General features: G+C 40.8%; 1 long non-coding RNA gene across 1 annotated transcript in view; it reads right to left on the bottom strand.

Moving 5' to 3' along the window:
• The window catches only part of LOC122564799, a 61,662-nt gene extending 47,650 nt beyond the window's left edge, over nucleotides 1–14,012 (bottom strand). Inside the window, exon 1 of the long non-coding RNA XR_006316005.1 lies at nucleotides 13,918–14,012. This is a non-coding gene — a long non-coding RNA (uncharacterized LOC122564799). The remainder of the gene's footprint in view (nucleotides 1–13,917) is intronic.
• Nucleotides 14,013–14,496: the final 484 nt, after the last annotated feature.

Raw genomic sequence — 14,496 nt, 5'->3', positions numbered from 1 at the left:
AAACTGGAGCCCAGTACTTACTATAAATGAGCATTTTAAAAATAATAAGAATTCTGCTAAATTAATTTATCCTCTTGGTTGAATAGATGCACTACACATTACCGAATTCTCTCCTCTCTATCCACCTTCAACACTAAATTCTCTCCTCTACCCCAAACTTTGATATTTTACTATTTGTGTACCTCTCAATGAGTCTGGATGAGTTCCTGACTTGTAATATAATTTCCAGTGTGCTTTACATTGTGACCATGTTTTAAATGCATTCAATTCATAATGGAGTCAAAAGCTAAATATGTACTCCATTTTGTTACACATGACAGCTGGATAGAATCACAATGAGAGAATGTGTGCAAACTGTTGAGAGCACCACCATTTCCTGTCCTACTAACTTTAGCTTATTATATAATGAATATATTCTAAATATTCAAGCCAGCATTGGTTGGTGCATTGACAGTGTGTAATATGAAAAGGTAGTTTAATTTTGTTATACACCAAATTTCTTTTCAACTAACTGCATATTAGAAATTACAGTATAAATCTCAAGGAGGACAAAATCATTTTCTTTGGGCCCTTTGTTTTTAGTTTTATATTTTAAATATCTTAATAAATCTCCAATTTACTTGGACCACTTAAAACCTAAAAAAACAATTAGCAATAGGATGCTTATGTTGAGTAGCCTTCAGGATCTGCAGTATTTCTGATTTAACTATTCGTGAGGTGGCACAAGAATATTGCAAGAAGGGTAAAAAATAAGGTGAAGTTTTCCCAGGGTCTGAGCAACGTGGACTATCATGACTAGTAGAACTGGGCGTGATACTTGACAAGGTTAATCTCAATGTCAAGATCATCTCACTGCAATTTGTTCACTTTTCAAAAGCGGCAAAGCAAGCTTCTCGCAAGGCAGCGTCAAGTTCCTGATTGGCAATCGTTATTACTTGTTAACAGCCTAACTCAACACAGGTTGCAATCTTACCACAATCACTGTACAAATGAGCTGTCAGGAAAACATGATCTGGAAACCAGAGTGAACTCTTAACACGTTCAGCTCACCACTTGCTCCAAAAGGCTTCCATGTTGGATATTGGCTATCAACATCTTGGACAGTTTTTTGGCACAGGCTACATGCACCCCACATCCCATGGATGCTGGCATCTGACTTGGGCCAGCCTCTACGATTACCATGGAACATCACTGAACTACTTAGGGGACACTTCTACACATCAATGCTACACTGGCAACTCTCATTGTACTGCTGCAAAAAGGACACTATGTGCTCAGCGACATGCACCAGCTCAAAGGCTCACTCTCTTTCAGCCTACCTGGATGATCGCAGCATCACTGCCTGGTGTTGCCTTGCCTTTTGGCACTTTGATTCCTCAGCCAGAGATACTGGGTTGATATTACCACCTTAGTCTAGCCAAGGAGGATAGGCTTCGCTCTGAGGGTCCCAATACAGTAAGCCAAGAGCAGCCTCCGATACGAGTCCAGGCCTTGCTTTGGATACTCTGCTGATAAGGAGTGAGGAGCCAAATAATGGGCAGCCACAACCTTCCGTCTTGACCCTTTATTTTTCCCGTATTCTGGGCTGTTTGGCTCCCAGAATGAAAAAGGGATGGTTATTACAGAAAATGAAAATGTCCAGCATAGCTATCACTGATGGTGCAGCTGGAGAAGTTTCCGAAGTCCGTGTGCCCTATGGACTTTTAAAGGTGGCACTGTTATCCTAAATGCCAGTCAATTCCAGCCTCTCTGGTGAATGCCTGGTTGGTTCAGATATGGTGCATGGTGCGTGGTGCAATGGGGGGGAAGAATCAGATGTGATTTTCACACTCAAACTTCAATCAATGTGGAGACTTTGGTTCATTACAGTGAGAATCCTCCCCAATCACTCCACATGACTCGCACTTGGCCAAAAACCTGTAAGATTCAGCCCACAGTCCTTTCCAAAAGATTTATGAAACATTTTAATTATTGTTTAATATTGTTTCCCTGGTATCAAAGGTCCGATTTATTTAAAAATCTGTTTTTTCCCTTCATAGTTTACAAGTCACCTTTGCAGGGGTAGTGAGAAATGGGCACCAAATGCCAGTCTTGCCAGCAATGCCCTATGCTATGAAAATAAATAAAAACGAAGAGTATTTCCAAAGAGTAGTCATATCAGATTTGAAGCATTATCTCTGTTTCTCTCTCCAGATGCTGCCAGACCTGCTAAGTTTCTATAGCTTTTTCTGTTTTTATTTCAGATCTCCAGCATCAGTAATACTTTGATTCTATTCAACTAATTTGAAATCTGTATTGTTCAGGGAAGTAACTTTTCTTTTACCTTACCCAACAATCAGTTCCTTCCCCTGCCTTCCAGCTTCACTGATTCACTGAATGTAACTGCTCTATTAACCCCGATTAATTACAAAGGATTGTACATGGGTATCCCAGCACCATGACCAGAGATAGTGACAAACCAGTCAATGTGAGGTTAAGACCTGGACCCTTGGTATTGAAACACCACTCCACATAGTTGTGGTATAACCGAACTATCAAAAGCCATCAACTTTCATGTCCTCTGTCTAGTAAATTAAACTCAGCTGCAAACATGAAATAAAAATTGCTTTTCCTTTTTCCTCCATCTGCTGAGTATTATTAATCCAACTCTGATAAATGCTCCACTTTTGTTTTTAAATTCAGACAGTTTTCATTATTATTTTTTAGAATTGGAAGCAAATTTCCATTAGCATATATTCAATTAGCAATAAGCTTCCAACAACTGTAAGCAGATGACATACATCCTAGCAGAATGTGAGAAAAGTTTTCATGAACTTTGGTTTAAAAAGGAGGACATGTTTGACACACTACTCCCTTCCCCAGACATTTCAGAGAACAGAAAAAAGGTGAGTGTGACTCATCAGGCTATGTTTTCTCAGTACAGTAATGCAATGATTAAATCCTTTTCATAATTGTCTCAGACAACTTACACAGAATTGATACTGTGTAACAAAATGCACACTTCAAATGGAAATTTAGCAATCTAACAGCTTTCATTTTCAAAATCATGTAAACCATTCTATTAAACACTACATAATAGTAGCATGACTTACTTCTTTCTGAGTCTATAATTCTCAAAGATCTCTGAAGAAGAAAACAAAATCACACTATATCAGTGCCTGAAGAGTTGAAAGGGAGGAAAAAGAGTGGAGGGAGGACAATGATAAAATGAATATTATGTATAAACAGCTGGAGTTTAAGTTGTTGACTGTGACAATGGTGCCTTTGAAGATGCCGAAAGTGATGCCTTGATTCTGCCAAGCATAAGGACAGTAAAGTGTTAGGCTCCATTTAATATTTGACACATAACCATTTGCTTGTCTATATGTCATATTTATAATAAAAGAAGATAGGCATAAGACCATTATTAACGAGTAACTGGATTATTCTGCTGCTCCAAGTAGAAATAACACGGGTATTACCAGCATTTTGACTGAATGAGCTATAAAAATAAAATGCCAGGAAGCTCTAAACATTGTGTCTGACTCCCTGCCATATTTCACAACTGATTATCCATGAAGGAAACTGAGTGACACCATAAGTCCATATAGTGACCCTTCATTTCTAGGCCCTGGATCTAAATGCAGCCTGTGTTGCTTTTGGATAATTGGTTCTAATGTTGAAACACAAAATGAGTTTGTCTGATTTCAACTCTGTCGGCAGTCCTATTTGTTATATAAGGTACTGGTTCTGAAAGTGCTAATTCTGAAGATTGCATTAAGCTCCACCCAATCCAACGATGTCAGAAGGACTTGGGTGGGGAAAGGGAAAACTCTTTAGATCACGAGGAGGAAAGGCCTGGTATCTTTCATCTCCTCATGGTCTTTATGATAATGTCTAAACTATACCTGATTGCTACCGCATAGTAAATATATCTTGTTTAAGATATTGAGCCTTTTCTCTCGACTACCTAGTGGTTTTCCCCTACCCCAATGAGACCAAATAGGCCTTACACACTCAGTCGGAAAAGGAGATGGTTTGAGGAATCTTCCTATCACATGTGGCAATGGCTTGCAACATGGTGCCAGCTGTGGTCATCCAAAGATCCGGTCTGCCAACACCGACAGCATTGTGGATTAGGGTTCAATTTCGATATGCTGATTGAAGAAACTTTCTCTACAGCTTTAAGAGTGATTCAAGCAGACACTCAGCAGCAGATGCATTGGCAGACTCAAAAAGCAGAATGTACAAAGGAAAACGTGTTTCAGACCTGGTAAGAGAAGCACAAATGCATGAGTGAACTGGAAGGTGCATACAACTGGCAGACTAGTCACTCCTCGCAGTTACAGATTGCATTGGATACGATGAAATATAGGAACGGCCCCAATTAAATATTCAGCCACAGAGATTGAACAACAGAGGCTGAAATCCTTGGTTAGAAAGTGGGAAGCTTTTCTTAAAAACAGTGAAGGTTCAGGCTGAAAAGGCTGGTTTTAAAGAAGAATTACTGGACAGATGAAAATGAGCTCTGGTGTCTTCGTGGACAGACACCGTGAGGGCACAGCTGCAGTATGGCCAATCAAAAACCATTGAATTAATTTACACCAAGATTGCAGCACTGTTAATACTGCAAAACCAGAATTAAAATAACAGACAGAAAATTTAGACTTTTAAGTGGACAGAATCTAGCTGAAGAAGAAAGTATTGAGGCCATAGTAATAGTGGGAGTTCCATAATTAAAGCCACAGTTCGGGCAGGAAGAATTTGTTAAGGCCACAGAAATGGCTCCATTCAGAGAAACCATTAAAGTGAAGTATAATCATGCTTTAAATTGCAACATGCTTTATTAAAAATGCTGCAGACTGTATAAGTCATTTTTGGGAAAGCTGTTAAGCAAACGATCACAGACAGCTAGATTATTTAGTAAAGTAAGGAATAAAAAATATCTATTAGGCCTCAAAAGCCCAGATATCAGTCACTTTGCTCATTCAAAGTCAGTGAACCTCCATTTTAGGCACAGAACTCCATCCCGTTCTCCCAATTCCTCCGCCTTCACCGCATCTGCTTGGGCAAGGAGACATTCTACTCCCAAGCATCCCAGATGTCCACCTATTTCAAACCACGTACTTTTCCTCCCTCTGTTATCTAGCCCTCCACCGCGCCACCTCTATTTCCCATTCCACTGCTCTGAACTCCCCCACCAAATGCAATAAGGACAGGATTCCCCTTGTCCTCACCTACCACTCCATCAGTCTCTGCATCCAAAGCATCATCCTCAAACACTTGCACAAACTCCAAATGGACCCCACATCCTAGAACATCTTCCCACCCAACTCCTCTCAGCCTTCAACAGTCCTTAGTTTGCGCCACTCTCCTCACGAACCCCCCCAAACCCCCAGGTACCTTCCCCTGCAACTGGAAAAAATACAAAAGCTGCCAGTACACCACCACCCTCACCTCCATCCAGGGCCCCAAACAGTCCATCCAGGTGAGACAGAGGTTCACCTATCTCTTTTCCAACCTAGTTTACTGCATCAGGTGCTTGCAATGTGGTCTTTTCTACATCTGGGAGACCAAACATAAACTTAGGGAACGGCTCGCTGAGCATCTCAGTGAGACCGTAGGGGCTGACCGGACCTCCCAGTCACCACCCATTTTAATTCCCCTTCCCACTCCCTTTCCGACATGACTATCCCTTGGCCTCTTCCATTGCCACAACAAACCACACCACAAATTGGAGGAATAACACCCCATCTTCTGCTTGTGCAGTGTACAGCCTGGAGGACTCAACACTGCGTTCTCCAATTTCAAAACTCCCTTCCTATCCTCTGACTCTCTTCCACTCCCTTTACCTGCAGCTCCCCCTACACCCACCTCCAGTCCTGAAGAAGGGTTACACCTGAAACATTGACTTCTCCCCCTCCTGATGCTGTCTGGCTTGCTGTGTTCTCCAAGCCTCCTGCTTGACTCCACTTTCATTGTACAAGGATTTAAAATAAAACACTTAAGAGCTTTCTCAAGTAAATATTTTCAGACATATTGGAATCTGTGCTTTTACGACCCCCTCTGAAAAAAAACAGAAACAGAATAGCCTTATTAAAGGAACAACACCATCATAACCCCCTTAAAAAAAAATCAATATCCTAAGATAGCTTGAAACCCTCCTAATCTCACACTGTTAGAATCTTACAACACACATACATTACATTGACTATTAACATGGAAACATGCACTACTACATTCTATTTCAGTCTGCCTACTCCTGCCACCAAAGGCCTCCCTTTCTCATCCAAGTCTTGACAATACATCGGCAATCACATTTTCTTGTTCTGCCACATGCACAATTTTCAAATTGAATGGCTGTAATAACAAGCTCCACCTTCAAACAGTCTGGAGCATTTGTCCTTAAATTTCTCCACAAGCTTCAATGGGTTATGATCAGTGTATATGATTGTCTCAGATACATCACAGGTAACATAAATGTTGAAATGTTGTAAAGCCAAACTCAAAGTTTCCTTGTCAACTGTCGAATATTTCTGCTGATGAATATTCATTTTCCTAGAGAAATACCCAATGGGTCTTTCTATTTTCTCGTCATCTCCCTGTAAGAGTACAGCACTGACACCCACATCATTTGCATCAATTGAATGCCCTGGTGTAATTAGGTGGGGCAGTGATTAACACAACTTTCAGGCTGTCAAATGCTTTCTAACAGTCCGCTGTCCATCGAAACTTCTTGTCTTTCTTTAATAATTCAGTGAGTGGAGCAGCCACACTGCTACATTTGGGAAGACTTTCTGAGAAAACCCACTCAATCTCAGGAATTGTAGTACTGCTGTTTTTGTCGATAGTATGGGAAACTCCCCAGTTACCTTTCCTTTTGTATCCCAAGGGGCCATTTGTTCATGTCCAATAGCACAGCCCAGAAAGATGACTTGGGCTTTGGCAAATTCACTTTTAGCCAGGCTTATCAACAAGCCTGCCTCCCGAAGTTGATTAAACAATTCTGATAAATGTTGCAAATGTTCCTTCCATATGTGACTAAAAATCGCCAACTTATCAATATATACCCACAATTGGGTAATCTGGAAATTACCTTTTTGGTTAATCTTTGAAATGTGGCTGGTGAATGTTTCATACCAAATGGCATGAATTTAAATTGATGCAGTCCATTCAGCATTACGAAAGCTGAAATTGTCTTCCCACTTTCAGATAAAGGTACCTGCCAGTATCCTCTGAGCAAGTTCAATTTAGAAATATAAGTTGCTTGTCTCATCTTTTCAATACAGTCTTCCAAACATGGAATTGGATATGCATCACTCTTTGTAACTGCATTGACTTTGCAATAGTCCACACATAACCATTGGGTACCATCTGGTTTTGGCAGAGCTCCAGTCACTGTGACTCACTTTGATTATGTCATCTTGGAGTATGCATTCATAGAACATAGAACATAGAACAATACAGCACAGAACAGGCCCTTCGGCCCACGATGTTGTGCCAAACTTCTAACCTAGATTAAGTACCCATCCATGTACCTATCCAAATGCCGCTTAAAGGTCGCCAATGATTCCGACTCTACCACTCCCACGGGCAGCGCATTCCATGCCCCCACCACTCTCTGGGTAAAATCTTTCCTAGAGTGAGGCGACCCCAGAACTGCACACAGTACTCCAAATGTGGCCTGACCAAGGTCCTGTACAGCTGCAACATCACTTCACGGCTCTTGAATTCAATCCCTCTGCTAATGAACGCTAATACACCATAGGCTTTCTTATAAGCTCTATCCACCTGAGTGGCAACCTTCAAAGATCTATGTACATAGACCCCAAGATCCCTCTGTTCCTCCACCTGACTAAGAACCCTACCATTAACCCTGTATTCCGCATTCTTATTTGTTCTTCCAACCTCACACTTGGCAGGGTTGAACTCCATCTGCCACTCCTCAGCCCAGCTCTGCATCATATCTAAGTCCCTCTGCAGCCGACAACAGCCCTCCTCACTGTCCACAACTCCACCTATCTTCGTATCATCTGCAAATTTACTGACCCACCCTTCGACTCCCTCATCTAAGTCATTAATAAAAATTACAAACAGCAGAGGACCCAGAACTGATCCCTGCGGAACTCCACTTGTAACTGGGCTCCAGGCTGAATATTTACCATCTACCACCACTCCCTGCCTTCAACCGGTTAGCCAGTTTTCTATCCAATTGGCCAAATTTCCCTCTATCCCATGCCTCCTGACTTTCCGCATAAGCCTACCATGGGGAACCTTATCAAATGCCTTACTAAAATCCATTCAACCCCCTGTTGAAACTATGCGATCTTTAGAGGGTTATGCCTATAAGGATGTTGCTTAACCAGAATAGCATTTCCTACATCTACATCATGCAAAATTAGGTTAATACTTCCCAGCTTATTTCCACATATCTCCGTTGTGGTAGGAATAACTCTTCCAAGTCATTTCAATTTTCCTCTGGAAAGTAAGTCAGTAATTTATCCCAATTTTTGACAACTTCCTCATTGACTAAATTAATTTGAGGAATGCCAATTCAGAATCCTCTGAACTTAGTTCTTCACTCTGTGTTGTAACCAACAACACAGTCTCCTTTTACTTTCCTTCCCTGTCAAAATACCTTTTGAGTGTATTCACATGACACACTCTGTGTGATTTCTTTCTGCCTGGACTCCTTATGAGATAGTTCACCTCACTCAATCTCCTTTCGACTTGATTGGGTCCACTAAACCTTGCTTTTAAAGGTTCACCTACCACTGAAAGTAACAGTAATACCATATCTCCGATAGCAAGATTGAGAGTTTTTGATTTCTTGTCTGCCTTCTGTTTCATTGTATGCTGTGATATGCTGTCTAGCCAACTCCCCCGCTCTATTTAATCATTCCCTAAAATTTGACACATAGTCCAAATATGTGGTCTCTGAAATATAATTTCTCCTTAATGAATTTTAATGGTCATCTCACTTCATACCCAAAAACTAATCCAAAAGGACTGAATTTGGTTGATTCATTTGGTACATCTCTGATGGCAAAAAGTACAATTCCTTTATCCCAATCATCTGGATAGTCTTGACTATAAGCCCTCAACGCGGTCTTTAATTTCTGATGGCACTTTTCTAGACCTCCCTGCGATTCTGGGTGGTATGCAGTAGAATTGAATATTTTTATTCGGAAGCTGTCCATAACTTCCTTGAATAATTTCGATGTGAAGTTTGACCCTTGATCTGATTGTATCTTTGTGGGTAGTCCATATCTAGTGAAGAATTTGAGTAACTCCTCTACAATCCCTTTAGCTATGATACTGTGTAATGGAATGGCCTCTGGAAATCTAAAGGACACATCCATTATTGCTAATAAATACTGATGCCCACTTTCTGTTTTAGGTAGGGGTCCCACACAATTAAGAATCTTGCAAAAGGTTCCTCAAATGCAGGAATAGGTATTAAAGGTGAAGGTTTTATGACTGCCTGTGGTTTTCCAATTACCTGGTATGTATGGCATGTCTGGCAAAATTCAACTACATCCTTGTGCAGTCCAGGCCAGTAAAAATGTTTTTGTAGTTTAGCTTGAGATTTTCTTACCCCAAAATGACCTCCTAGTGGTAGTTCATGTGCTACCCGCAAACTTCCTTTCTAGAACCCACTGGTAATACGTCTTGATGAATTTCTGCCCATTTCTCATCTACCTGAATATGTGATGGTCTCCATTTCCTCATTAAGACATCATTTTTAAGATAGTACCTTACCGGGATATATCTAAATTCATCTTCTATGCATGCTTTTTGATACAATTGATTTAGTTTCTCACCTTTCTGCAGTAATTCAGTTAATTTCTCTGAGCTAAACATGTCTGCTTTGTCATCTATCTGCTTCTGTTTTGTCTCAACCATCTGATCAAGCAGTGTCTCTGCTAATTCCACGTCAACTTTCTTATCTGTACTCTTTGATCTCTCTTGTTTCAACTGGTGACTTTGTGACCTCATTACCACAGAGTCAGGAAAAATCCCAGGATGTGCTTTCTGTAGTAGTTCAGTTGCCTGAGTTTCCACTGACTTCCACAGTAGGCAGCTCTCCTACCTGTAAACCAGCTATATCATTAACAAGGACAAATTGTATTCCTGGAGCTGAGAGTTTATCCAGTACTCCTACCACAACTTGTCCACTTTTCACTTTACATTATTGAAAGCTTCTTGTCTCACCGTGAAATCCCATTACTAGCACTTTTTTTCCAGCAATAGACCTTTAGAGGTACATATCTCCTCATCTTTCAGCATCCCTTAACATTTAAACCTCTTTACCTGCTGCTTCTGGCCTTTGCAAGTGAACTTTACCTTCATAGTATATGGTTTCAGAAGATCTGGCACAACCTCCTAAACCAACCTCCAACCAGGTTGCACATTCTAATACAGCTTTTTAGGCTTCATTGTGCTTTCCGACAAAAGCACAAAAGATAAAACCTTTCTGACCACTCCAACAAAATTCACTGATCTATCCTGTTTTCTTACATCTGGCTTCCCAGTGCTTTTTCTAACCCACCAACACTGTGTTTTCACATGGCCTACTTTATTGCAGTGAAACATCGGAGCTTTTTAACTTCTCTTTCCCCTTCAAGGATTTCCTTTTTACCCTGTGGTAAATTATCCTTATCATCTTCACTGAGATCTACCTGTCCCTTACCACCTGAGGATTTCTCTTATCCCCAATTTCTATCCCTCACGGATTGAAATTGATGTTGGAAGCCAAAATTTGATCTATGAATCAACTTGTAATCATCAGCCATTTCAGCTGTTAATCTTGCCGTTATAATTCTCTGCTCTTCCACAGGAGTTCTCACTACTTCAGGAAGTGAATTTTTGAAAGCCTCCAAAATAAGGAAGTGGAATCTATGGTCAAGAAGAAGAAGGCGGCTTATGATAGGGCAAAATGTGAAAACTCAGATAGGGCGCTTGAGGGTTACCAGAAAGACCTACAAAAGAGAGCTCAGAAGAGCCAGGAGGAGACATGAGAAGTTGTTGGCTGATAGGATCAGGGTTAATCCTAAGGCTTTCCATAGGTATGTCAGAAATAAAAGAATGACGAGAGTTAAATTATGGCCAATCAAGGATAGTAGTGGGAAGTTGTGTGTGGAGGTAGAGGAGATAGGGGAAACACTAAATAAATATTTTTCAGCAGTGTTCAACATAGAAAATGACAATGTTGGTGAGGAAGATACAGAGATACTTTCATCTAGACTAGAAGAGATTGAGATTCATATGGAAGAGGTATTGGAATTATTACAGAATGTGAAGATAGACAAGTCCCCTGGTCCAGATGGGATCTATCCTAGGATCCTCTGGGAAGCAAGGGAAGAGATTGATGAGCCTTTGGCATTGATCTTCAAATCATCATTGTCTGCAGGAATAGTGCCTGAGGACTGAAGGATAGCAAATGTGGTTCCCTTGTTCAAAAAGGGTAGTAGAGACAATGCTGGTAATTACAGACCAGTGAGTCTCACTTCAGTTGTTGGTAAAGTGTTGGAAAAGGTTATAAGAGATAGGATTTATAACCATCTTGAAAAGAATAATCTGATCAGGGATACTCAGCATGGTTTTGTGAAGGATAGGTCGTGCCTAACGAATCTTATTGAGTTTTTTGACAAAGTGACCAAACAGATGGATGAGAGGAAACTGGTTGATGTGGTGTATATGGATTTCAGCAAGGCGTTTGATAAGATTCCCCACAGTAGGCTATTATACAAAAAGCGGAGTTATTGAGTTTTTTGACAAAGTGACCAAACAGGTAGATGAGAGGAAACTGGTTGATGTGGTGTATATGGATTTCAGCAAAGCCTTCGATAAGATTCCCCACAGTAGGCTATTATACAAAAAGCGGAGGAATGGGATTATGGGAGACATAGCAGTTTGGATAAGTAATTGGCTTGCTGAAAGAAAACAAAGGGTTGTAGTTGATGGAACATGTTCATCTTGGTTACTAGTGGCGTACCACAAGGGTCAGTGTTAGGTCCACCACTGTTGGTCATTTTTATAAATGACCTGGATGAGGGCATAGAAGAGTGGGTTAGCAAATTTGCGTACGACACTAAGGTAGGTGGAGTTGTGGATAGTGATGAAGGATGTAGTAGGTTGCAGAGAGACATAGATAGGATGCAGAGCTGGGCTGAGAGGTGGCAAATGGAATTCAATGTGGACAAGTGTGAGGTGATACACTTTGGATGGAGTAATTGGAATGGAGAGTACTGGGCTAATGGTAGGATTCTAGGGAGTGCGGATGAGCAGAGGGATCTTGGTGTCCATGTACACAGATCCCTGAACGTTGCCACCCCGATTGACAGGGTTGTTAAGAAGGCATACAGTGTTTTGGCCTTTATTAATAGAGAGATTGAGTTCCGGAACCAGGAGCTTATGCTGCGGACGGCAAACACGAGGGGACACAGCTTTAAAGTGAGGGGAGATAGGTATAAGACAGATGTCAGAGGTAGTTTCTTTACTCAGAGAGTAGTAAGGATAAGGAATGCATTGCCTGCAATGGTAGTAGAGTCACCAAGTTTAAGTTCATTTAAGTCTTCATTGGACAGGCATATGGATGTAAATGGAATAGTGTAGATGGATGGGCTTCAGATTGGTAAGACAGGGCGGCGCAACATCGAGGGCGAAAGGGCCTGTACTGCGCTGTAATGTTCTATGAGTACTATGAGTAATCATCTAAAATTGCCATAGGTTTACTTTATTTTTAATGCCCTTATCCACCTATCAAAATTACTTTGTTTGATCCTTTCAAATTCAATGTAGCTTTAACTGGGGTTCCTCCTTAGATTCCTGAAACGTTGTCTGTAGGCTTCTGACACAAGCTCATCTGCACTTAAAATGGTTTTCTTCATCTCCTCATACACCCCAGAGACCTCCTCTGACAGTAATGTGAATACCTCACTAGCCCTACCGACAAGTTTTGTTTGGATTAACAAAAACCGCATGGGCATTGGCCACTACATTTGTTTAGCCACCTTTTCAAATGAGATAACAAATGCTTCTACATCGTTCTCATCAAATTTAGGCAATGCTTCAATATATTTAAACAGATCCCCACCAGGCCTTGAGCTATCATGGGTTTGCTCATCCTCACTCTCTTTATCACTAAGTCTACCTTCAGCCTTCATTTCCAATCGTTTAAGCTGACTTTCTTGTCTAAGTGCCAACATCTGAAGTTCAAACTGTTTCTCTTTCTTCCTTTCATCGCTCTCCTTTTTGTTCTGCTAGAACTTTTCATTCTTTTTCTCTTTCCTCTACTCTTAATCGTAATTCAATCAGTTTCATTTCTTTTCCTCTTTTCTTTTCCTTTTGCCTCTAACTCAAGCTGCTTCATTTTCAATTGAATATTGGCCATCCTTAAAGATTCTGATGGTGTTTACATCAAATTTAAATGCTGAGCTATTGCTATAATTATCTCTCCTTTTCTAATGGACAAAGGTAACTCCAACTCCAGCTTGGCTGCCAATTCCAGCAACTCTTCCTTGTTCACCTGAGGTAAATCTCCCAAAGTCACTTCTTCCACCCTCAGAAAACTCTTAGTGACTGAAAGAGCCATTACTCCACCAAGCACTGTTTAAACCAACTAAGTTCAACACTTGGCACAAAAGACGCTCACCTACACTCACAGCCTTTGAGTCCAGCAACCATAATCCGAAATTGGAATGATAGAACATATCCTGCAAAGAGCCGCCAGACTGTTATGGAACAGATCCCCTCAAAACATTTCAAGAAGGTAGCCTAGACCCTAACTTTTCTAGTTGTTTTAAGCAGGTGTATAGTGGATAATCCAGGAGTGACATAGCTGGTCAACTCACTCAGTTTTAAACAAAGCAGAATTTATTTACCAACTACCGAATAAAACACAAACAAAAGAGTACAGAATACAGAATAACTTACCTATCTGAAAACTCAGTCGAGTCTATCACAACTTAATAATGCTGTTCCAAATACTTGCAACATCCCCATAAACACCACTTGGCTAAAAAGGTAAAATCAACATAGGTTCCTATAGGAGAGATATCAGAGAGAGAGGGGATCAGCATAGAACTGCTTCTTTGGGTCCCCAGCAGTTTCTCTGGGCTCCCAGCTAAAACTTGACCAGCTGTTGCAAGCAAAACAGCTTGCTCAAACCAACCCAGACCCTGAACTGGAGAACTGGCCACTCCCCTTTCATTGACACTTTAAAACGTTATCAAGTAGATAATTCCTGACATATTGGAAACTATGCCTTTATCACCCCTCTGAAAAAAAAGACTGAATAACCTTGTTAAAGGAGCAGCATCATGACAACATGATAAACAAGCTCCAGGTCAGAGGTATCTTTTAACTTAAGAAAAACACCCAAAGCCTCGACAGAGAGGATTTCTTTTCGTGTTAATTTGAATTTGGGCAGATCTGTGAAGTCCTTGGATGAAGATATTTATTCAGACCAGTGCTCCTGAGAGGGGAAGATTACAGCAAAAATAGATTAGCCTT

This window comes from Chiloscyllium plagiosum, chromosome 30 (assembly GCF_004010195.1).
Source record: "Chiloscyllium plagiosum isolate BGI_BamShark_2017 chromosome 30, ASM401019v2, whole genome shotgun sequence".
Lineage (NCBI taxonomy): Eukaryota > Metazoa > Chordata > Chondrichthyes > Orectolobiformes > Hemiscylliidae > Chiloscyllium > Chiloscyllium plagiosum.
Note: the sequence above shows the minus strand (reverse complement) of the source record. Positions and strands in the feature narration are given on the sequence as shown.